General features: G+C 39.1%; 1 protein-coding gene and 1 long non-coding RNA gene across 4 annotated transcripts in view; one reads left to right on the top strand and one right to left on the bottom strand.

Moving 5' to 3' along the window:
* NEBL (nebulette) overlaps positions 1–4,963 on the top strand; it is a 695,182-nt gene extending 690,219 nt beyond the window's left edge. For both annotated transcript variants that reach the window (XR_013519570.1, XR_013519569.1), the window contains 2 exons: positions 2,609–2,725; positions 4,353–4,963. The gene's annotated coding sequence lies outside the window, so the exon portion shown is untranslated. The remainder of the gene's footprint in view (positions 1–2,608; positions 2,726–4,352) is intronic.
* Positions 1–25,609, bottom strand: part of LOC103794118 (uncharacterized) — a 124,727-nt gene that overhangs the window by 20,075 nt on the left and 79,043 nt on the right. The gene's annotated exons all lie outside the window — the stretch shown is intronic.

Genomic DNA, 25,609 nt, shown 5'->3' with positions numbered 1-25,609 from the left:
TGGCTATTCTAAGTCTTTTGTCTCCCTTATCAACTTACAATCCATTTACTATTATTTACAAAATAACGTGCCATGATTTTAATTAACTCTCTTTTAAAGATGTTTTTTTCTGATCCTTGTGATTCAATTGTCTTCTTTCCATTTCTACAGGCATAATAAGTTACAAACTCTTACATGTTTTCTTTTGTTGCTCCACTGAAATATAAACACACGCACATGCATCCTTTTCTAGAATATTTGCAACTCAGTTTGAAGGTGCCTGAGGTTTTCATAGTTCTACTAATGAATTCTGAAAGCTCCTTCTTGCCTTCCTCAAGCCAATCACGACAACTTTTTAGGCATTATTCACTTGTTTCAAAGAGCTGAGGAATTTTTAAACTTGACAAGAGTCAGAAATATCTGCCCATCAATGTGAGATTATACTAACGAATTTCCTCCATAATGTTACGCTGCTAGGCTATTTATGTCAAGAAATATCTCAGTCCAAGATTTCTCTTCACTTACATTGTCCCTGTAACCCTATATGGAGCACAACCATAGGTCTCTTATACGTAGATAAATGTGGAAGTTTTAAGCCCCCACGGACGTTGTTGACACTGCAGGATGCCTTTTTCAAAGACCGCCCTGTTTGCTTGCATAATGAGATTCAGGTGGAGCTACAGTCAGTAAAACATTCACTAAAAAAGAATTTTAAACTAAAACTACAAGACTTCTATTAAGCCCTAGGTCAGGGGCACATTCACAGCATAGCGTGAAGCAGCACTCACAAATCTTGTGGACTGTGTGTGTGATGGCAAAATAAAACATATCCTTTAGAATTAAAACTCTCGTTGAGTCAATATCTGCACAAACTCTGTCCCTGGTGTGTGTGTGTGTGTGTGTGTGTGTGTGCATGCGTGCATGCATGAGCATATATGGATGCTCCTTTTTTTTTTTTCCCTTGAGACTGGGTCTTGCTTTACTGCCTAGGCTGGAGTGAAGTGTTATGATCATAGCTCACTGCAGCTTGGATCCCCTGAGCTCGAGGAATCCTACTGCCTCAGCCTTCTGAGTAGCTGGGATTATAGGTGTGAACTACGGAGCCTGGCTAGTATTTTTACCTTTGTTTTGTAAAAATGGGTCTCACTATGTTGCCCAGGCTAGTCTCAAACTCCTGGCCTCAAGCAGTCCTCCCACCTCAACCTCCTAAAGTGCTGGGATTACAGTAATGAGCCACTATACCCAGTCACACATGGGCACTCTGTTTAATGCCCAACTCCCAAGAGCAGAGATGTTATAGTTCCTGTTCATCATATACAAATGAATGAATGAGTGGCTCATGTATGAACGAATAACTGAATGAAGAGATCTATAAACTTTTCTATCTTAATTCTAAAGCCAATATTGAAGAAATACTGGCTTTCTCTATTATTCTGTGAGTCTTTTCAAAGCAAGGACTGTGCTGTCTCACTCTATACCTCCAGCTTTTAGCACAGTGCTCCAAGCACAGCACCCAATAAACTTTTTAACATTAATAAATAAACAAACTGAGGAATCTGGGTCAGTCTGGGCTGCTGTAACATAATGCCATAGATTGGGTGGCTTATAAACAACAGAAATTTCTTCTTCACAGTTCTGGGGGCTAGAAAATCCAAGGTGAAGGTGCTGCTGGAAGATTTAGTGTCTGGTAAAGGCCCACTTCCTGGTTCCTAGTCAGCTGTTTCTTCACTGTGTCCTCACATGGCAGAGGGAGCTCTCTGGAGTCTGATTTATTAGGGCACTAATCCCATTTGTGAGATCTCCACTTTTATGATCTAATTGCCTCCCCAGAGCCCCATTACATTGGTGATTAAATTTCAACATATGAATTGGGGGGACAGGGCATAAATATTCAGTACGTAGCATGGCCGGGGGTAGCCTCAAAGGGAAATTGATTTCTCTCTCACTGCTTAAAAACTAATAAGCAGACTGGGCATGATGGCTCATGCCTGTAATCCCAGCACTTTGGGAGGCCCAGGCCAGGGGATCACCTGAGGTCAGGATTTTGAGACCAGCCTCGCCAACATGGTGAAACCCTGTCGCTACTAAAAAATACAAAAAATAGGCCAGGCTTAGTGGCAGGTACTTGTAATCCCAGCAACTGGAAAGGCTGAGACACAAGAATCGCTTGAACCCCAGAGGTAGAAGTTGCTGTTAGCTGAGCTCATGCCACTGCACTCCAGCCTGGTCAACAGGGTAAGACTCCAACTCAAAAAAACCCCAAACCAAAAAAACCTCTAATAAGTAGCTAAAAAGATGAAAGCCTAAAGGAGCACAGGAAGAAAGATATGTTCCTAAAAAGTTTCACGCATGTATGTGGGTGCATGTATCTTGGTTTCTTTGGCCCTCAGTGTAAATGAAGCATTGAAAAAATCCTCTTTTAAATGGCATGTTTTATAGTACTGAAATAAGAAAAGCAGAGGCAGAAAGACATGTGGGGTTCAGAGGAGGCCAGTGGAGGAATAAAGCAGTGGATGTGAGATAGAAGAGAGAAATGAAGTCAACAAGAGGATGCCTTTCTTAAATCAAGGTATGAATATCAAACTTGTACCACAATCAAGTTAACTTTAGGATGTTTCCTTTTAAACAGATCTGATCCTGGGGAAAGGGCCAAAGAAAAGGGAGCCTAGAGGAATTATAGGTCACTGAACCGAAATAAACCTAAATAAGGCTTTGCAGTCTTACCATGGTCCGTGGGCATAGCAAGGTGAGTGGCAGTATCGGATAATACAACCCAGTGAAAAGATTTTAAACATCCTGCCGAAGCGAAGATTTAGTGGTTAGCTTTCGGCAAATATCCCTTTTAGCTGAATTTCATCTCGGAGCTTTGAAGGCCCCTTTTAACTTTAGTAAAACCTTATTGGTCAAATGACAAATTATCTTCCTTCTAATAGCCATAGCTATGAGTAACTCTACATTTCCAACAAATGGAATCTTGGAATAACATCAGCCAGGCTGATGCTGTCATACCAAGGCTAAAACAAACGTGAGTTCTCAGAACTTTTTGAGAGATGTATCTGAAGGTGTTAAGCATAATGTTGCCAATATGCTGTTACCTAAGATGACTAAGGGAACTTTTTTTTTTTTTTGGAGACAGAGTCTTGCTGTGTCGCCCAGGTTGGAGTGCAGTGGTGCGATCTAGGCTCACTGCAACCTCTGCCTTCTGGGTTCCAGTGATTGTTCTGCCTCAGCCTCTAGACTAGCTGGCATTATAAGAGCATGCCACCATGCCCAGCTAATTTTTGTATTTTTTAGTAGAGACAGGGTTTCACCATGTTGGTGAGGCTGGTCTCAAACTCCTGACCTTGTGATCTACCCACCTTGGCCTCCCACAGTGCTGGCATTACAGGCGTGAGCCACCACCACTGGCTGACTAAGGGAACTTTTAAAGGATTCACTGTATTTAGGGCTTTTCCTTTGCACAGTCACTGTCAAGTATTACTAGAAATAAGTATATCCTGGGGATCTGAGCAAGCGTTGAGGCACTGATTCTGTCTTTGTAACCAGTTAGTACTCTCTTTGGGATTACCTCCACCACCTCTATTACCATATTTAACCCTTCTTTTCTATTACTGTGCAAGTGATAATTTTTCTTCTATCTTTCCTTTTATACTACTGGCAGCATCATTACGTTGCAATGGGACTTTCTCTATCCACAGAGATCGCTTAAGATTTACTGTCTGGTGAAGGCCCACTTGCTGACAATCCTGAAAATTCAGCTGCTGATTTTTTTTTTTAGATTTGGGGCTGGATATTTGCATGTTTCTTTTTATTTTATTTTGACTTTCAGGATACATGTGCGGGACGTGCAGGTTTGCTACATAAGTAAATGTGTGCCGTGGTGGTTTGCTGCACCTATCAATCCATCACTTAGGTATTAAGCCCCACATGCATTAGCTATTTATCCTGATGCTGTCCCTTCTCCTGTGCATCCCCCACCCCACCGGCAGGCCCCAGTGTATCTTGTTCCCCTCCTGTGTCTGTGTGTTCTCATTGTTCAGCTCCCACTTACAATTGAGAGCAATGTGGTGTTTGATTTTCTGTACCTGCCTTAATTTGCTGAGGACAGTATCTTCCAGCTCCATCACATCCCTGCAGAGGACATGATCTTTTCCTTTTTATGGTTGTACAGTATTCCATGGTGTATATGGACTACATTTTCTTTATCCAGTCTATCATTGATAGGCATTGGGTTGATTCCATGCCATTGCTATTGTGAATAGTGATGAAATGGACATACATTTGCATGTGTTTTAATAATAGAATGATTTATATTCCTTTGGGTATATAACCAGTAATGGGATTGCTGAGTCAAATGGTATTTCTGGTTCTAGGTCTTTAAGGAATCACCACACTGTCTTCCACAAAGGTTGAACTGACTTACATCGCCACCAGCAGGGTAAAAGCGTTTCTATTTCCTTACAGCCTTGCCAGCATCTGCTATTTCTTGACTTTTTAATAATTACCTTTCTTACTGGTGTGAGATGGTATCTCACTGTGGTTTTGATTTGTGTTTCTCTAGTGATCAGCGGTATTGAGCTTTCTTTTTATATGTTTACTGGCCACATAAATGTTTTCTTTTGAGAAGTATCTGTTCATGTCATTTGCTCACTTTTTAATGGGGTTATTTATTTTCTTGTAAATTTAAGTTCTTTGTCGATTTTCAATATTAGACCTTTGTCAGATGGATAGATTGCAAAAATTTTCTCCCATTCTGTAGTTGTCTATTCACTCTGATAGTTTCTTTTGCTGTGCAGAAACTCATTAGTTTAATTAGATCCCATTTGTTTATTTTAAAATTTCTATATTACTGAATGTTATTTGTCACCAACATTTGTTGAATCCATTCACCTCTATTGTTCAATATGAACAAATACATAATGTCATTTGCCTTTAGTGGCTCCTGATTAATAAACCATAATAAAGGCGATTACAGTATGAAATCATACAAATTAATGTTTTCCTAAAGAGATCCTTTCTTAATTAAAATAGGATATTTTAATATCTGTAGATAATGCATTTACTGCTAATTTTGAATAGATTCTGTGAAATCAGTATTAATATGTGTTTAACTGCTTTGCCAACTTTAGCTTTGTCTAGCTATCAATTTCCATCTTTCCATAGTCTGTTCACTAAGCATAGAGTTTTGGAATTCTAATACAAAAGAAATTATATCCACAGAATTTGTGAATTTGAATATAAGAACATATGAAGTTTTAACATTTAATACAGTTATTATCTTTCATGTTATGCCTGATGTTTCTTCAATTCTCCCTTACCTATTTTCTGTATATTTTCTAGTTCCTATATGTTTTCTACTTAAAATGCTTTCCTTGCTTGGCATTCTAATGAATATATATCATTTTTGAGAAATCTATAATTTATTATAGTAGAGAAACTTGTTTATTTTGTTAAATTATACAAATTATATTTCAATTTACGTTGTTAATATATTTTCTTATGTATTACAGTCTATGTCATAATTTCTCCTTCTTAAGAGTTTGTTAGGCTGGGCATGGTGGCTCATGCCTTCAGTTCCAGCACTTTGGGAGGCTGAGGTGGGTGGATCACCCGAGGTAGGGAGTTCAAGTTCAGCCTGACCAACATGGAGAAACCCCATCTCTACTAAAAATACAAAATTAGTTGGGCATGGTGGCACATGCCTGTAATCACAGCTACTCAGGACGCTGAGGCAGGAGAATTGTTTGAACTGGGGAGGCAGGTGTTGCGGTGAGCCGACATCGAGCCATTGCACTCCAGCCTGGACAACATAAGCGAAACTTGGTCTCAAAAAAAAAAAATGTGTTGGAACACTTCGATAGACTGTAGCAATATTACTAAAAAGCCAGCTAGCATTTCACATCCTTTCTAGCTAGAAAATTACCAGTGAAAGACTGCAACGCTTGAGATAAATCTCTGCCCTAGTAGCTATTTCATTTCAAAGTCCAAGCAGCTCAACCTTCCACAGAAAAGTGACGGAACTCTGCAGCTATGGAAACCCAAGGTAAATCTCTTGACCTTTTCAAAGTATAGTGATTGTCATTCCTTTTGGTAAGAAGTTCTTGAAAGTAGGAAACAACTTTTGCTCTTTATGTTCAAAGTTTATTGAAACAAAAAGTAATTTTTCTTTCATTGAAGGTGTTTCTCTACATTTGGGTGACCTTACTTGGCTAATATAGGCAAAGATAAAAGCAGTTTCTGAGTAGAAATGTGACATTTTTTTTTAGAGGATAAAATGTAGACTTTCAGTGGCATTCTCCAAATATCTCCAGAAGACACCCAAGTGTTATGTTATCATGTAATCATAACACTTGGGTGTCTTCATTTATGGGTTAAATGATAGTTGGTTAACTGTGCTACTCAAAGTGTGGTCCTCAGACCACACCAGCCTCAGCATGTCCTGGGAGTTTGTTAGAAATGCATAACTTCAAGCCTTACACCAGACCTCTGAATCAGAATTTACTTGTTACCAAGATCATTGGGTATTTGCATGCACATGAAATTTTGGCTTAATCAACTTCTTGATTCAAAAGACAAAAATTCAGGCAAATCAAAGGGTAGATTCTGTGTAGGGTTAAACAAACAATTTAAAAAGATAATGAAAGCTACAATTTGTTAGCAAAACTAAATCTGTTTAAATAGTTAAACTTGTGTAAGAGAAAACAAGAAATTGTGATTGTGCATAGGAAGAATTCTCAGAAGCAAGTCCAATTTAAGAATGTACTTATTGGTCCATCCAATGCCAGCACATTCAGATGAAAAAGGAAAGGACCTAGCAAGCCATGCAGAGGTACCAGTTTATTTCTAGCTTTTCAAGAACATCTTGAGGATTTTATTTTAAAATAATAAATTTTCACCACAATTTTTGCTCTTCAATGGATACAGCTTAAACTAAGTCCATCGTTCTTTTATAGACTCCTCCAAAGGACACGTAATTTGCATATCAACTTCTGTATGTACCAGGCATGGGAGAAGAAATGGGACTCTTTTCCCATGTTATTGTAGCTTTTCTATCACTTCAGTATTTGCCTGTGAGCAGGCAAGTGTGCCCATCTGATTCAGATGTTAAACTACTGAATGATAGATCTCGTGGTGGTACTATCTGATATAACACTTCAAGGAAGCATATTTTTTATCCATATACTTATTTGTATAACAAATGCATTCTTTCCAGACATATCTGAAAGTTTCAACTAGAGAAGGGAGCCATGGATTTTACTTTAGAATTTTCTTACCAGAGGGAAGAATGAATTTTGATCCTAGTTACATAATTGGAGGTACCTAGTGCATCTGTTCCTAAGCAGATAAAAGGCAATCATTTCTGAAGTAAATTCAATCCATCATTATTTTATTCCTAAGTTGCTGGAGTCTTCTATTTATCCTTCTTGCTCCAGTGCACCATTGTAGAATGAAAGGTAACTTCCTGATAGTAAAGAATTACCTGCATTTTACTAATCTAATTTATTAGCCATATACAATTCTGGCTTGTAAAACAGGGGAATTGTTTTAGATGAGGTAATTGAGGCTTTCAAGAAACCAGTTGAATCCTGATATAAATTCTGTATAAACTGATCTTTTCCTTAATCTGTTTTTGTCAGAAACAATAGTCACTACAAATGAACCAAGCTTTACTGAGAATGCACTTCTTCAACTTGGATTTAGCTTTAATTTTGAAAATTAAAGAAAAGAAATTAGAAATGGTGAGATCTACAGTCTAATTCATTTTACAGACAAGCCAAATTATGAAAGAATTGTATAAATATTATTATTTTGAGAGTGATGTTTTAATAAATACAAAAAGATTCATCAATGGTTTCTTTTTCAGCAAAAAAAAAAATACTTCTTTTCTAGCATTTAAGAGTCTGATAATGTCACGTACATATTTTGAGGCTCTCTGTGATTTCAAGAATATTCTCCTCGTTGTTTTTCTCTCCAAAATGGGTAGATTTTCTTATGTGTTCCTTTGGAGTTAATGTTTAAGAAGCACGTTGTTTAGTAGCTTTCTGTAGAGCCATTGGAAATCTAGTGTCAGGTGGAGTGCAAGGCATTAGAGGAAAAAGCTTTCCAGTATGTATTCTGCTTAATTTCTCTTTAACTTAAAAATGACAACCTAAACTGCAGTCAGGTCTCCCCTCTGGAGTTGGCCTTAAACATGTCACCATAAGAATCACAAGAGTAGGTCATACTTACTGTCCTGCTTTAGTGCTCTAAGATATGACTACCAGGAGAGGTATTGCTGAAAGATATGCTTGACAGCATGAGCACCTCCTTTAAAGGTAAGGAAAATCCTAAAATCTACTAACTGTCTTCTTCTAACATCATGAACTTGTCAATTTGTGAGTTTATTTCAATTTTTTTGTCTTCATGTTTAAATTCTATAGCAACTAGTCCACCTTGCACTATGAAGTTCTATCCCAAATACTTATCTTAAAACTTTCCTCACTAATGACTGAAAAGATTTCCTCTTCATTCTAGTATTCCAAAATGTGATAAGCCAGCATACCTCTCCCTAGTTTCTGCTTTTACAATTCAAATAACATAGAAAATAGTCTCACTCTGTCTTTACTTTTGCAAATAAATTTCACAACTTTTACATTTGTCTTCACGGATACCCCCTCCACTGCTCTAATCATTTTACTGGTCCTTCTCTGGACTTTTTCCAGGCCAGTTATGCTTTATCCATTACAAAATGATTCTTAGATCTTTGTTATTTAAGAGAAAAAGAAGGAAAGGCTGGCAGGAGGATCACTTGAGCCCAGAAGTTCAAGACCATCCTGGGCAACATAATGAGACCTCCATCTCTACATTTTTTTTTAATTAGCCAGACAATGTGGCATGTGCTTGTGTTCCTAGCTACTGAGGAGGCTGAGGCAGGGTGATAGCTTGAGCCCAGAAATTTGAGGGTACAGTGAGCCATGGTCACACCACTACACTCCAGAGCCTTACCCTGTCTGAGGAAGAAGGAGGGAAGGAAGGGAGGGAGGAAAAGAAGGAAAGAAGCAAGAAAGAAGGAGAAAAAGGAGGGAGAGCTTGTACATAAATAGACCCATGGTTAATTTGGCTCAATGAGTATGGTATCTGCTAAACTTTACACGTTTGGCATTGTTTGAGTGCTCTGATATGTTTTAAGTTCGCTTTTAGTTGAATGACATTTTCACATTATTTCACACTAGCTTTCCACAATTAGGTACCTCATGCTTTACCACCTGGTAATAACTTGTAAGTTGAGAATAACATTTGATAAAAGCTAAACTATTGCTTTTGATCTTCCTCCAGTTAATTTAAATGTGTTTTTTAGATTTTTCATGTGAAATTTTTAAAATATATTTTAACCAAAAATTTTTTATAGTTGTTTCATAGTATTGTTCATGTCTACATAGAATATGAAGGTAGAATTTGTTTTCCTTTAAAAAAATTCTCAAAAAGTTGATATTTCTCAATATGCCAGTGAACTTTGTGAACTTGTGAGACTGCAGGATTATATCCATTCTATAATCCCATAATTCTAAACATTCAACATCTAATTCAATGTATATTCTAAATATGACTGTTCTAAAATGATGATTTGGTTAGGAGATATTATTCTGGCTTGTTCCCAAATATCCATCATATTATTATCTTACTCCATTTTTAAAAAGTCATATGAGCCCTTCACAACAATTGTGATGCAGGGAAAATGTATTTAAGTATGTAATCTTGGTCGTATTTTATGGAAATATAATAGCTATGTTTAAACCCATTCTCTAGGATGGATTGTACTATTTGTATTAGTTCTCTAGCCTTTTCAATGCTCAATGAAATGTTTTAATCATTTTTGTTATTGTTGTTCATTCACAAAGCATGATTTCATCTGTAGTTTCCTTCCTTGAAGGATTTATTGGCCTGTGTAAGCTTGGAGTGTTCCTCTAGATGCTCTCCACCACGTTACTCAAAATATATTTAAAATAGAACTGGTATTAGAGTCCAGTCTCTAAGGAAACCCACTGTTTACATTTGTTTCTTGTAAAGATCTGACCCCTCATGCCCTACACATTTTATTTTATTATTTGTGCTTCCTTTCCCTTTGGGAGATGGATTTAGGGGAGGGCAGGGAGTATGCCTTATCTCATATCTTCCATAATTCCTAACTAAGCACATCATAAATATTCATTGACTGGAATGTCAGTTTTCTATAATGGTAAAACAGTTTTACCTGTTTACCTCCTATTTCCAATCCTATGGTGATTTAATTAAAACATAATAGCCTTGGTATAAAACTTCCTCCAAGACATTTTGGAAGCTTAAACCAGCCATAATCTCAGTGTCTGTTTTTCCACATAAATATGTATCATCTCAAAGAAATCTATTCAATTAGTCAGGCATGATTTATACTTAGGAAAACCACATAACCTTTTCTCACATAGATTATGTTAGTGAAAGCGTTAAGTGAGTCTCCCTTTATTTTATTTATATGCATTTCTTGCCAGCCAGTCTTTATTGATGCTGGGCACTGAAAGGCCTATCAGGGGATGCTTCTGCTTAGAGCATTTACAATTTCAAGGCATTCAGAATGCATGTGCAGCTGATTGCAAAGTGCACCCAGGCACACGTTCTCTTCTTTGAAAGGCATACGAAAGTCAATTGAGCACAGTAGCCAAAAGGTTTCCGCAAAACATGGAAACAACCCAAATATCCAACACTCAATGAAGGGATGAACAAATGGGGCATACACATGCAATAAAGTATTATTCAGCCATAAAAATGAATAAAGTTCTGGCACATGCTACAACACAGATGAACCCAGAAAACATTACGTTAAGTGAAGTAAGTCAGACATGAAATGACAAATAAAATATTGTATGATTCCACTTACATGAAGTACCCACAATAGGCAAATTCATAGAGCTAAATAGTACATGAAAGGATACCAGGGACATGTGGGAAGAGGGAATAGGGAGTTACTGCTTAATAGTTACAGAGTTTCTTTTGAGGTTGATGAAACTTCGGAAATAATGGTGATGGTTGCACAACACTGTGAATATAATTAATGCCACTGAATTGTATATTTTAAAATAGTCAAAATGGAAAATAACATTTCAAAGGTCTTACTGCAATTTGAATAATGATGCAATATATCAAAAAACCATCTTTGTGCTTTTTAAATGTGCAAACTGCACAGTATATGAGTTATATCTCCATTAAACTGTTTAAAAACAAAGTCGCTTGAAGGTTGAGGAGTAGGAACATAGGACCCTTTAGTGCTCTTGCTATCCTTTCCTTAAAAGAATACACCTGATGTAGATGATGGCATGATGGATGCAGCAAAACCACCATGGCACGTGTATAACTATGTAACAAACCTGCAGCTTCTGCACATGGACCACAGATCTTAAAACATAATAAAAAATAAAGTTTCTAAGTATGAAAAAAAGAATAGATGGAAATAATAATAATAGTAAATGAAAATAAAAGTTGGCCAACCTCACTGTGAAAACCTAGGAGGTCTGGGCACATTCTGGGAAAAGTGTGGGAATCGATGCCTGGCTGGTATTCCGTAATGCCCAATCAACATTCATGCATTTAAACATTTGCAAAATAAGTTTTCCATTGGAAAGACTCATTAAATATAGTCCATTTCACCCTCTCTCTTGGCAGAGCTGGTCATATTTCCAGAATGCCTTTAGGTGTCTGCCCTGTCCCCACACCCCTCCTCTAGGAACTTTGCAAACTTCAAGGATTGCTTTGTGATCTGAAGGGCCCCCTGGTAGTCTGTGAGCTGTGTGGCTTTGCCAAGATTGCTATCCTGCCAAGTCTTCGGCTTCCAAAAGACTAGCCAGAGCTTCCTCATTTGATGAAAGTACAGAAAAAGGCCATGTGCTTGGCGGACTTGCCCAATTCCCTCTGCTTCATAGAGAAAATAAATCTCTAAAGAAGTTCAAGGGAGAGTTACCATCTGGTCAGACTCCTGGCTTTCTCAATATGGCTCCCAACACCTCCTGCCAAGTGTCAGGAGGGCTTCCTGTGCTGGACAGAGGCTGGCGTCGGTGTTCAGTGCCAATATACTAAAGTCAGATGGGAGCCTGATGACGTGGGGATCGTCAGACTGGTTTCAACCTGCAGTCTTGTCACTGCCACTGGCACATTCACAAAAGGGTCAACATTTCAGCAATAAAAGTTGGAACCATTTCATAGCTGGCCCTATCACTGCAGACTATCTGTTAATTTCTTGAAGGATCTCTGAGGCATCCAACTAAAAACCTACCCAATAACACTGAGTAATCCAGCACTGTGCATCGTAGATGACTCAGAGGCAGCACCATTGGAAAAAGCTGCAGAACTGTTTTTATAGTGCAGACACTTTCTTTGCAGCTACTTTGGCCAGCATCCTGCACACTCAGATCTTCAATTCTAAAAGCCAAGCCAGCTTTTCTTTTTGTTCAGGGCTGTTCATTGCTATAAAAGTTCACATCTAGTAAGAAACTTTTGTTTGAGAGAAAATGGTGATCTGAAACTTGGGCATTTATTGCACTGTTAGATGAACCTTAAAGATCTGGTTGGTTTAAACATTAATCAACTGTTTAATTAAACATTAATTCGTGTTTCCTCATTGATGTTTTGTCTTTAATATCTAAGATTAGCACTAATAATGTCAAAATATTGAACTATACTAATATTTCATAGTTTTATGAAGATTGGAAGTCACTGATAGGGTATACAAATTTTGAACCAAAAAGGTCAGTATCACTTTTTGGAACTCTGTGAGCAAATTTACTATTTTTATTATTGTCCTTTATGTTTATAAGTAAAGTCAGTACATGAATATTTTTCTTTTCTAACTAAAGACTCTCTTCTATAAGTTCTCCAGGGAAGCAAAACATCTGTATACAGTTGTCTTTCAAACCAAATCCTTGAGCACTGCATGCCACAAACCAAGCTTCAAGATCACACCCATCCATGCGTGATTTCTTGTAGCTGGGCTGTGCCGCTGTCCCTTCAAATTCAACATCGCCACCCTCATTGGCTTTCTCTCTGTCTTTTAACATATGCCTAGTAATCTTCACCCCCCTTCAAAAGCTGGAAGTCCCTAAGACAGTCCCTACTCCTTCTGCCTCTCTACCAAGCTGGGCATAGGTTCCTGTTGGTCTTGTCCTTGTTCCATCTTTCTCATGGTTACAGTCCCCCTAATTCTATCAGATAGATAACTACAAATTTTATTTCTTTCCATCCTGTTTTTTACCTATACATATTATCATGCTGAGTGTTTCTGAAGGTTACTTTTACTACATCTGCTATAAAATATTAAAAGGAAAAGAAAGAAAATGAAAGGAGAACAGTAAAATGGAAGGAAGAGGAGGGGAGAGGAAAGGGGAAGAGGGGAGAGGAGAAGAAAGGTGAGGAGGGGAGAGGAAAGGGAAGGAGGGGAGGAGAGAAGACAGGAGAGGAGAAAAGGGGAAGAAAGAAAAGCAGGAAGGAAGAGAGAGAGAATTCCTTATTGCGCTAGGTATCTGATAGAATAAAATGAAAATATACAGATATGTTACTCAAATCCATTATGCAGGCACCTCTTTACTTTGCTACCTACCATCTCCCTTGGCAAGAAGACCAAGAAGGCACCCTTTCCACTAAGTTGCTCCAGTCCTCTGGTTATCCCCTTTCTGAAACAAACAAACAAGCAGACACACCCTTCTCGGCCATCCCAAACCACTGTCTTTATGCCTCTAAGACCTTGTAGATTTCACTGAAGGTGTAGCTTTTATGGTAAATTTTATTATTCTTTATTTTATTCTGATACTGTTTTATGTTTGTGTTTATATGTCCTGCGTGCTGAGCTAGATGTTGTATTGCCTGAGAGGGTGTCTAGATCCTGGCACCCTCAATGGTTAATACACTGCTCTCTGCTTATTCAGATTAATCAACAACTTCATTAGATCTGTGATTTCTTACTGGTTATCATGCTAGGCCTGAGGATGCTGTGGGTGAATGAAACATTATCTACTCTCCTGGAAGTTATAGCTTATTGAAGAAGAAAGATATGGATTGTTAAAGCTGCAGGATGTGTAAGTAATGTAGTTTACAGTACTACACACGTGTATGTTACCAAGTGACTGTCTTAGTCTATCTCTGCTGCTCTAACAGAATAACCAAGACTGGGTAATTTATAAACAACAGGAATTTGTTGCTCACAGTTCAGGAGGCTGAGAAGTCCAAAATCAAGGTGCCTACAGGTTCAATGTCTGGCAACAGCCTGTTCTTCATAAATGGTGCTGTCTAGGTATCCTCATCCGGCAAGACACAGGAGCAAAAAGCTAGCTTCCATGCTGGCTCTCCCTGCCCTTTTATAGAGAACTGATCTATCATGAAGGTAGAGAACTCATGACTTCATCGTTTCCCAAAGGCCCCATCTTTTAACATCAACACCATGGGGATTACGTTTCAACGTGAATTTTTGAACCACAGCAGGGACCAAACCTAGTCAGAGCAGCCCAGGAAAGCTTTATGAAGAAATGATATTTAAACCGAATCTGAAAGGTGAACAGTAAAAAGTTAATAACTGGTAATATTTCTCTAATTAAAAAAAAAAACAGGATGAATTGACTTTAAAGAGCTTGACAAAAGGTCAGAGAGGGATTTAGAGATTCAGCCAATTTTTAGTTATGGCAGTTTCAGTGCAATTGAAGGACAATTAGTAAAAGAAAGAGTATTTTATTTGATTTATGGCTTCTCTAAAATCTTCCTCAAGAATAAAGGTGATTGTGTATGTTGGTCTTTCTATGGTTTAGATATTTTTTTTTCTCTCTACTGAAATAAGCAGCTCCAGTTCAGCAGCTAGATTTGGAGGCAGAATTGGAATTCTGAGTGAAATAGACAAGAAAACAAGAATTGAAGTAATGGAAGCAGGAACTTAAAGCAGGAGGCTACACCAGGACCAGGGCTAAGAGAAATCAGAGTCGACAGATAGAGATAGGAGACTCCCACGTCTGAGCCCACAGTCAGGGCAAATGAGACCAGGCTAGTCTGTGAAACAGATAACCGACTAATGGTTAAAAGACAAAATCAATGTTTTGTCGAGGCATCTGCCTTAGACACCAGCTGTTATCTGAATCTAACCGTTTTAGTTGGTCCCATCGCCTTTATTTTCACCCAACGTGTTTGTGAAGATGACATGAATTAATCACCATAAAAGTTCCTTGAGAATGTTAAGGTCTCCAGAGATAAAAGGAACTTGTATCTATCATCTTCCTTTGTGTGCCACAATACAGGGGTTTCTATTTTCTCTTCAAAGTATATGAAAAAGCAGTAATTAAGCGTGGCCTCAACAGCAATGTGCACAAGTGAATGATTTAATAAAATTATGTGAAGAGTCATAAAGATATAAATAAGGGGAGAAAAGATATTCACAGAATCTTTCCCTGTAGCTGTGTGAGAGGCCTATGACTGTTGGAAGTAAAGTGCTTCTTGGTGCTTCCCAAAAATGCATAAAGGAATGAGGAGAAAGCCTTGGATCCAACACTAGTACAATATGAGACAATGCAATCTCCCTAATAACCAGTTTGCCACTTATAAAATGTCTGCAAATTATTATACTGACTTGAGGGAAACTCAAAGTGAATGACTACAGACAGACCACTGAGGACCTCCTCTCCCTGTGTAGTTTATTTTAGTTAGCTGGATACAGATAGATCTAGAACGTGAGGCTTCTAGAATACCCCAAAAAGCAGACCAGGGAATATTATTTCCTCCTATTTTGTGAGATGGTATATAAGGCAATGCTTTATCAAAAGGAATTTAAGAATGGAAGGCCCCGTTTTCAAATGAGATGTATATGGAACTCACATAAAAGCAGGTAATATGAGGCATTCCCTGATTAGAGCTGGTGATTACAGACAACAACCCACTCTTTCCTCAGCTGGACTCCATGATGGTGTCACTGCTCCCAGGTCCTCTCCTAGCAAACATGCAACTTCCCAGGGGCTTAAACCCATGTCAGTCTATATCTTTCTGGAAGCCAGAGGACATTGCAAAGTCTAGAGTTGCATTCCCATGGTGGGTAAACTTAGTATAAAGAAAAGAGTTTATCGCAGAGGGGCAATATTAGAATGGTAGTCCTATCAGAGCTGTGGATCAGAAGGGGTCAACAGGATTGAACTTAGCAGAAAATGAACACTGGAAGATGGGGCCTGCTATAACTTCAGTTACCAGAAAGCAGGTTTTCGAACCTAGACCAAAATGAATTATAATATACTGAGATTTTCCATGATAATTGAATTTCTGTGCTTTCTTGTTAAGCATCTAAAATAGCTTTATTTTATATTTTGGGTTTTTTGTGTGTGTCATAATATCCCCAGATATAAGGATATGTATTCAGAGCTTAATATAAAGACATAAAATACATCAGAATTCAAAATTAGATTTTATAGCAAGATTTAGCCAATAACTAGTAAGAATCTAACATAGAAAGAGAAGAGATAAAACTTTAATGTGGGAAGATGGCCAAATAGACACAACTCCAGTGCACAATACCCAGTGAGAGAGGCGCAGAAATTGAGGGATCTCCAAGCTCCAACCAAGGTACCAGGTGCATTTCAATGGGTCTGGTCAGATGGTGAGCAAAGTCCAGGCAGGGCAGACCAAGGTGGGGAGGGGTGCCGCTTCACCCAAAAGTGCATCTGACCAGCAAGTCCAGATACAGCGCTTGCCCCAAAGCCTCAGCAATACACAGAACAGGGGACCTATGCCATTCAATTACTGGGAATTGCAAGTGCTGAGTTGTATAATTATCCAGGACAGTGTCCTGGATTGATGCACAAATCTAAGCAAATGCATAAGCCCATATACTTCTGGGAGAGCCTGGAGACTAAGCTATTGCCCTCTTTCCCTGCCCAGAGAGAAAGGGAGCTTTCTCCTCCATGACCTGAAAGTGAGGGGGCTGACAGCAGGAAGACAGACAGTGCAGCTGGGTGGGTGCCAGCCCTCCCCAACAAACCCCAGAGGGCTGAAACACTAACTCTCATCGGTTACCCAGCCAGTGCCTCAGTGTGAGCTGAACCCTGAATGATCCAGCCCTGTGGAGGAAAGACACAACCCACCATTAAAGGTGGGACTGGGCTTCATGTATTAACAAAAAACACAGGAAGCCTACATAGCAATGGGACAGTGTTGTTGACCACCCAGCAGCACCTCCAGGTCAGCAGAAGAGGCAGGCCTAACCTCTCAGTATAAACAAAAAAGACATAGGAAGCTTACCTAATAACCTGAAGGAGTCCCTAGAAACCCAATAGTGCCTCCACAGTTAGACAAGCAACCTCATCAAGCAGCTCACTGAGATCACAGCCAGGTAAATCCACAAGAATGGGGGAAAAAAAAAACAGCACAAAAATGATGAAACCATCAAAGACCAGAATACCTCTTCTCCTTCACGGGATCACAACTCCTCAACAACATGATGCAACATGACCGAGAAAGAGTGCAACAAATTGACAGAAACAGACTTCAGAAGGTGGATAACAAACTTTTCTGAGCTAAAGGAACACATTCTAACTCAATGCAAAGAAACCAAAAACCTTGAAAAAAGGTTAGATGAAATGCTAACTAGAATAACCAGCTTAGTGAAGAACATGAATGACTTGATGGAGCTGAAAAATACAGCATGAGAACTACGTGAAGCAAACACAAGTTTTAATAGCTGAATTGATCAAGTAGAAAACAGGATATCAGAGATTGAAGATGAACTCAATGAAATAAAAGAGAAGGCATGACAAAAGAAAAAAGAGTGAAAAGAAATGAACAAAGCCTCCAAGAAATATGAGATTATGTGAAAAGACCTAATCTACGCTTGATAGGTCTACCTGAATATTACAGAGAGAATGAATCCAAGCTGGAAAACATGCTCCAGGATACTATCCAGAAGTTCCCAAGCCTAGCAAGGCAGTCCAACATTCAAATCTAAGAAATACCGAGAACTCCACAAAGCTATTCCTCAAGAAGAGCAACCCCAAGGCACATAATGGTCAAGTTCACCAGGGTTGAAATGAAAGAAAAAATGCGAAGGGCAGCCAGAGAGACAGGTCAGGTCACCCACAGAGGGAAGCCCATCAGACTCACAGTGGATCTCTCAGCAGAAACCCTACAAGCCAGAAGAGAGTGGGGGCCAATATTCGACATCCTTAAAGAAAAGAACTTTCAATCCATAATCTCATATCCAGCCAAACTAAGCTTCATAAGTGAAGGAGAAATAAAATCCTTTACAGACAAGTGATTACTGAGAGATTTCATCACCACCAGACCTGCCCCACAATAGCTCCTGAAAGAAACACTAAGCATGGAAAGGAACAAGTACCAGCCACTGCAAAAGCAAACCAAATGGCAAAGACCAAAAATGTGGTGAAGAAAATGAGGCAACTAATGGGCAAGAAAACCAGCCAGTAACAAAATGGCAGGATCAAATTCACACATAACAATATTAACATTGAATGTAAACAGCCTAAATGCCCCAATCAAAAGACACAGACTGGCAAACTGGATAAAAAGTCAAGACCCATCAGTGTACTGTATTCAAGAAACCCATCTCACATACAAAGATACACATAGACTCAAATTAAAGGGATGGAAGAAAATTTTTTTTTTTTTTTTTTTTTTTTTGAGACGGAGTTTCGCTCTTGTTACCCAGGCTGGAGTGCAATGGCACGATCTCGGCTCACCGCAACCTCCGCCCCCTGGGTTCAGGCAATTCTCCTGCCTCAGCCTCCTGAGTAGCTGGGATTACAGGCACGCGCTACTGTGCCCAGCTAATTTTTTTTGTAATTTTAAGTAGAGACGGGGTTTCACCATGTTGACCAGGTTGGTCTCGATCTGCCGACCTCGTGATCCACCCGCCTCGGCCTCCCAAAGTGCTGGGATTACAGGCTTGAGCCACCGCGCCCGGCCTAAGGGATGGAAGAAAATTTACCAGGCAAATGGAGAAGAAAAAAAAGGAGGGTTTTCAATCCTAGTCTCTGATAAAATGGACTTCGAACCAACAAAGATCAAAAGAGGCAAAGAAAGGTATTACATAATGGTAAAAGGATCAATTCAACAGGAAGAGCAAACTATCCTAAATATATACACACCCAACAAAGGAGCACCAAGATACATAAAGCAAGTTCTTAATGACCTAAAATGAGATTTAGACTTTCACACAATAATAGTGGGAGACTTCAACACTCTCCTGTTAATATTAGACAGATCAACCACACAGAAAATTAACAAGGACATCCAGGACTTGACTGCAGAGCTAGACCAAGCAGACTGAACAGACATATACAGAATGCTCAACCCCAAATCCACACAATATACATTTTTCTCAGCACCACATCACACTTACTCTAAAATTGACCACATAATTGGAAGCAAATCACTTCTCAGCAAATGCAAAAGAACAGAAATCATAACAGTCTGTCACACCACAGCACAATCAGAAATCAGGATTAAGAAACACACTCAAATCCTCACAACCACTTGGAAACGGAACAACTTGCTTCTGAGCGTTGACTGGATAAACAATGAAATGAAGGCAGAAATAAAGATGGTCTTTGAAACCAATCAGAATGAAGACAAAACTTACCAGAATCTCTGGGACACCTTTAAAGCAGTGTCGAGAGGGAAATTTATAGCAATAAATGCCCACATAAGAAACAAGGAAAGATCTAAAAGTGACATCCTATCATCAAAATGGAAAGAGCTAGAGGAGCAAGATCAAAAAAACTCAAAAGCTATCAGAAGACAAGAAATAACTAAGATCAGAGTTGAACAGAAGGTGATAGAGACACAAAAAAAACCTTCAAAACATCAATAAATCCAGGAGCTGGTTTTTTGAAAAGATGAATAAAATACACAGACTGCTACCTGGAGTAATAAAAAAGAAAAGAGGGAAGAATCAAATAGATGCAATAAAAAAAGATAAAGGGGATATCACCACTGATCTCACAGAAATACAAACTGCCATCAGAGATTACTGCAAACAGTTCTATGCACATAAACCAATAAACCTGGAAGAAATGGATATATTCCTGGACACTTGTACTCTACCAAGACTACACCAGGAGGAAGTTGAAACCCTGAATAGAGCAATAACAAGGGCTGAAGTTGAGGCAGCAATCAATAGCCTACCAACCAAAAAAAGCCCAGGTCCAGATGGGTTCACAGCCGAATTCTACCAGACATACAAAAAGAAGCCAGTTCCATTTCTTCTGAAACTATATCAAACAATACAAAAAGAGGGAATCTTCCTAACTCATTTTATGAGACCAGCATCATCCTGATACCAAAACCAGGGAGAGACTCAACTAAAAAAGAAAACTTCAGGCCAATATCCATGATTAACATCGACGTAAAAAATCTTCAATAAAATACTGGCAATCTGAATACAACAGCACATCAAAATGCTTATCCATCATGAATAAGGCTTCATCCTGCGGGGATGCAAGGCTGGTTCAACATATGCAAGTCCACAAATGTAATCCATCACATAAACAGAACCAAAGACAAAAACCACATGATTATCACAAAAGATGCAGAGAAGGCCTTTGACAAAATTTAACAGCCCTTCATGCTAAAAACTCTAGGTATCGACAGAACGAATCATAATATAATAAAAGCTACTTATGACAAACCTACAGCCAATATCATACCAAATGGCAGGCAAAAGCTGGAAAAATTCCCTTTGAAATCAGGCACAAGACAAGGATGCCCTCTCTCACCACTCCTTTCAATATAGTATTGGAAGTTCTAGCTGGAGCAATCAGGCAAGAAAAAGAAATAAAGCATATTCAATTAGGAAAGGAGGAAGTCAAACTGTCTCTATTTGCAGATGACATGATTGTATATTTAGAAGGCCCCATGGCCCAAAATCTCCTGAAACTGATAAGCAACTTGAGCAAAGTCTCAGGATACAAAATCCGTGTGCGGAAATCACAAGCATTTCTATACACCAATGACAGACTAACAGAGAGCCAAATCATGAGAGAACTCCCATTCACAATTGCTACAAAGAAAATAAAACACCTAGCTATACAGCTAACAAAGGATGTAAAAGACCTCTTCAAGGAGAACTACAAACCACTGCTCAACGAAATAAGAGAGGACTCAAACAGATGGAGAAACATTCCATAGATATGGTTAGGAAGAATAAGTATCATGAAAATGGCCATACTACCCAAAGTAATTTATAGATTCAATGCCATCCCCATCAAGCCACCAATGACCTTCTTCACAGAACTGGAAAAAACCACCTGAAACTTCATATAGAATCACAAGAGAGCCAGCATAGTCAAGTCAATTCTAAGCAAAAAGAACAAAGCTGGAGGCATCATGCTGCCTGACTTCAAACTATACTACAAGGCTACAGTAATTAAAACAGCCTGGTACTGGTACCAAAACAGAGACATAGACCAATGGAACAGAACAGTGGCCTCAGAAGCAACACCACACATCTAGAGATCTTTGACAAACCTGAAAAAAACAAGCAATGGGGAAAAGACTCCATGTTTAATAAATGGTGTTGGGAAAACTGGCTAGCAATGTGCAGAAAGCAGAAACTGGACCCCTTCCTGTCAACTTACACTAAAATTAACTCCAGAGGGATTAAAGACTTAAACATAAAACCTAACATCAAAAAAAAAACCCTAGAAGAAAACATAGGTAACACCATTCAGTACATAGGCATACGCAAGGACTTCATGACTAAAATACCATAAGCAATGGCAGCAAAAGTCAAGATAAACAAATGGGATCTAATTAAACTCCAGAGCTTCTGTACAGCAAAAGAAACCATCATTAGAGCAAACTGGCAACCAACAGAATGGGAAAATATTTTTGCAATCTACCCATCTGACAAAGGGCTAATATCCATAATATGCAAAGAACTAAAACAGATATACAAGAAAAAACAAACCCATTCAAAAGTGGGCAAAGGATATGAACAGATACTTTTCAAAAGAAGACATGTATGCAGCCAACAAACATATGAAAAAATGCTCATCAGCACTGGTCATTAGAGAAATCCAAATCAAAACCACATTGAGATACCATCTCATGCCAGTTAGAATGGGGATCATTAAAAAGTCAGGAGACAACAGATGCTAGAAAGGATGTAGAGAAATAGGAACACTTTTACAAGTTGGTGGGCGTGTAAATTAGTTCAACCATTGTGGAAGATAGTGGGGAGCTTCCTCAAGGACCTAGAAATAGCAATTCCATTTGACCCAGCAATCCCATTACTAGGTATATACCCAAAGAACTATAAATCATTCTACTATAAAGACACATGCACACATATGTTCATTACAGCCCTGTGTACAATAGCAAAGACCTGGAACCAACCCAAATGCCCATCAATGATAGATCAGACAAAGAACATGTAGCACATATACACCATGGAATACTATGCAGCCATAAAAAACGATGAGTTTGTGTCCTTCGTAGGCACTTGGATGAATCTGGAAACCATCATTCTCAGCAAACTGACATAAGAACAGAAAACCAAACACTGGATGTTCTCACTCATAGGTGGGTGTTGAACAATGAGAACATGTGGACTCAGGGAGAGGAGCATTACACACTGGGGGCAGTCGTGGCGGGGGCTGGGGAGGGGGGAAGGAATAACATGGGGAGAAATGCCAGATATAGTTAAAGGGCGAATAGAGGCAGCAAACCACTTGGTTATGTATTCGCCTATGCAACAACCCCGGATGACCCGCACATGTACCCTAAAACCTAAAGTAAAATTTAAAGAAAAAGTGTAAAAAAAAAAAAAAACTTTCATATGTTAGGAATTTTTTTCTTAATAAAGAACATTTTCTGTTCTACTCAAATAAAGTAGTGTAAATCAATTGATCACAAATTATGAATGCTGATATTTGAAATATGCAAGTGTAAACTTAGACCACTAGAGTAGGTGCTATCTTTTCATTATGCAAAACACAACATAATCACAGCAGAGTATTTCAATATGGAAAAAAATGACTAAGGTTCATTTCAGTCTCTGTCATTTTAATTAGTTTGGAAATGGGACCCAGAGTTGAGAATGTTTTATTCATTAATTTTTTTTCTATCTACTCTACATGGCAGATGCTCATGACTTTTTCCAAAAAGTAGAATTTTAGGGCAAAAAAAGGAGAGGGTACTTTTATTCTTATTGCTTTGGTTTTTTTTTATCATAAGGCCAGGTCTGGCACTGGGTTTGGTGTATGAGATACTGCATTCTCCTCTCTCCACCCCATTTCTCTCTCCAACAGAAGGTTGGTGTAGTTTAGGCACTATTATAGGTCTTTTTTTTTTTTTTTTCTGAGACGGAGTCTTGCTCTGTTGCCCAGGCTGAAGTGCAGTGGTATGATCTTGGGCTCACTGCAACCTCCAACTACCAGGCTCAAGTGATCCTCCTGCCTCAGCCTCCTGAGTAGCTGAGATTACAGGTGTGTGCCACCATACCAGTTAATTTTTGTATTTTTAGTAGAAGTGGGATTTCACCATGGTGGCCAGGCTGGTTTGGAACTCCTGACCTCAAGTGATCCACCTGCCGCAGCTTCCCAAAGTGCTGGGATTACAGGTGTGAGCCACCATGCCCGGCCTATTAGAGGTAGTTTTATTTTCATTGGTTTATGACCCCCAAAGCCCTTCTGTAAAAACCCCAGGCCTCTGGGAAATCCTTGGGGACCCACTCTGACCACATTGGAAACATTGAAACCTGGCTTACCTGCTCTCTTGAGGGTCTTTTCAGTTCAGCAATTAGCTTCCCTGTTAGCCTCCACTCCAAAATAATCATACATGGATAGACATGAGCCTAACCCACCAAGACTGACCTGATACCAAGACCAGTTATACCACAACCTGAAGTAGAGCAGACCCTACCCTAAATTAGCAGAACAATTGTCAACCTGCACACTTAGTCTGGGAATCAAAATGCGGGGCTGTATACCACTTTGAGGGTAGCTGACTACCCAGCATTATTGTGGCAATAACTAATCAATGTAGGACTTTAACCCATCCTGCTCCATTTTTTCCTTCAAAGCAGGTCTGAAGGAGGTAGTTTTCAATCAAAAAGTACTCTGGTTCAAACAAGCAGAAAAAAATGGTTGCAGTTCTGTCACTGAGAAACACTTCTATCATCCTGATGGTTGTACTTAAAGCTAAAAGGGAATTCATCACAGACCTTTAGGGCATTTTTCTCACAAAACATAGGCTCAAGATTTTCACAGAAAATCAAGAGATGAAGTAACTAAAGCCATACTTTAGGATAAGATGCAAACCTAGCTCTTTACAGTGATCACAGTTTGCCTATTTCCTGTTCCTTTAGAGGGAGAGATCAATCCCATGTTCTGGCAGGATTTTCATCTTGCTATGTTCTTTCTGGGTCATTATTCTTTCTGTTCAATTCACAGAAAACATATAGATTTCACTGCTACACTGAGGCATTTCACTGATGCAATGACAAATTGCAATGTGTTATGGATTAAAGGGAAGCAAAAAAGAAAGGAAGAAATCCTAAGTTTGGGACCTATTGCCATTGTTTACTAGGTTTCTTGCTTTGCGCTGGACACTCATTCTTTCTATTCTTTGTGCTCGTGTGTATGGGACAAGGGTGACATCTGCTCCACCTCCATCACAGTGCTGGTGTGAGAATGCCGTGTGATAATGCTATCAAGCTGCAAAGAGCTATACATCTGTTCCTCTGGGAAACAGATGGGAGGAAGCAATGCATCATAACATTGAAGAGCCAGGCTTTGAAGCCACACAGACCTGGGATCCAACTCCAGCTCTATCATTTACTAGCTGTGTGATCTTGAAAAGGTTATTTTTTCCACCATGAGCTACAGGTACTCCTAGAAAAGTTGGGTAATAGTGCCCATCTTGGAGTTGTGTGTACTCCATGAGATCAGTGATGTAAAACATTCAGCACAGTGTCTGGCGCAAAGTAACGCTCTAGAATATGATAGGTGATTTTATTCCTAGGCATTGCTTTTCAACACTTGTCGATCAATGCAGTGGCAAAGGATACCCTCTGCCTTCACACTGTCCTTTGTACCAAGGAGAATGTCTAGAAATTGGCAGTTATCTTTGGCCCTTGGTCACAGAATTGCTGAACACTCATTATCTTTCTTTCCCTCCCTTCTGACTGATGTCCAATGCTGCTTTGTAATAGTAAAGACTCGAGACAAGAGTTTTTACCATTGCCTTTCTTTTGTGTCTCCTCCTCCACTGGCTAGTGTGTCCAGTGGCTCATTATGCCTGATAATATCTGGATTACACTGAGTCGAGGAAGATCATCCTCGCCTCTCCACTAATGGCTGTCCCAAATCTAACCCTACATCATTTCTTATCTTTGCAGGTGGCAGCTAGGATGTGCCAGAACATAGCTATCATTGGTTCATTTGAGGGAAAACAAATCACTAGTGATGTGATCTGTTTCCAAATGTAAGATTAAAAAGCATATTATTATTATTATGTTCTTTGTTTTTTTAAGGCAGAGTCTCACTCTATCCCCCAGACTGGAGAGCAGTGGCATGATCTCAGCTCACTGCAGTCTTCACCTCCTGGGTTCAAATGATTCTCCTGCCTCAGCTTCCCAGGTAGCTGGGAT

This window comes from Callithrix jacchus, chromosome 7 (assembly GCF_049354715.1).
Source record: "Callithrix jacchus isolate 240 chromosome 7, calJac240_pri, whole genome shotgun sequence".
Taxonomy (NCBI): Eukaryota; Metazoa; Chordata; class Mammalia; order Primates; family Cebidae; genus Callithrix; species Callithrix jacchus.
This window is presented reverse-complemented; position numbering and strand designations above follow the sequence as displayed.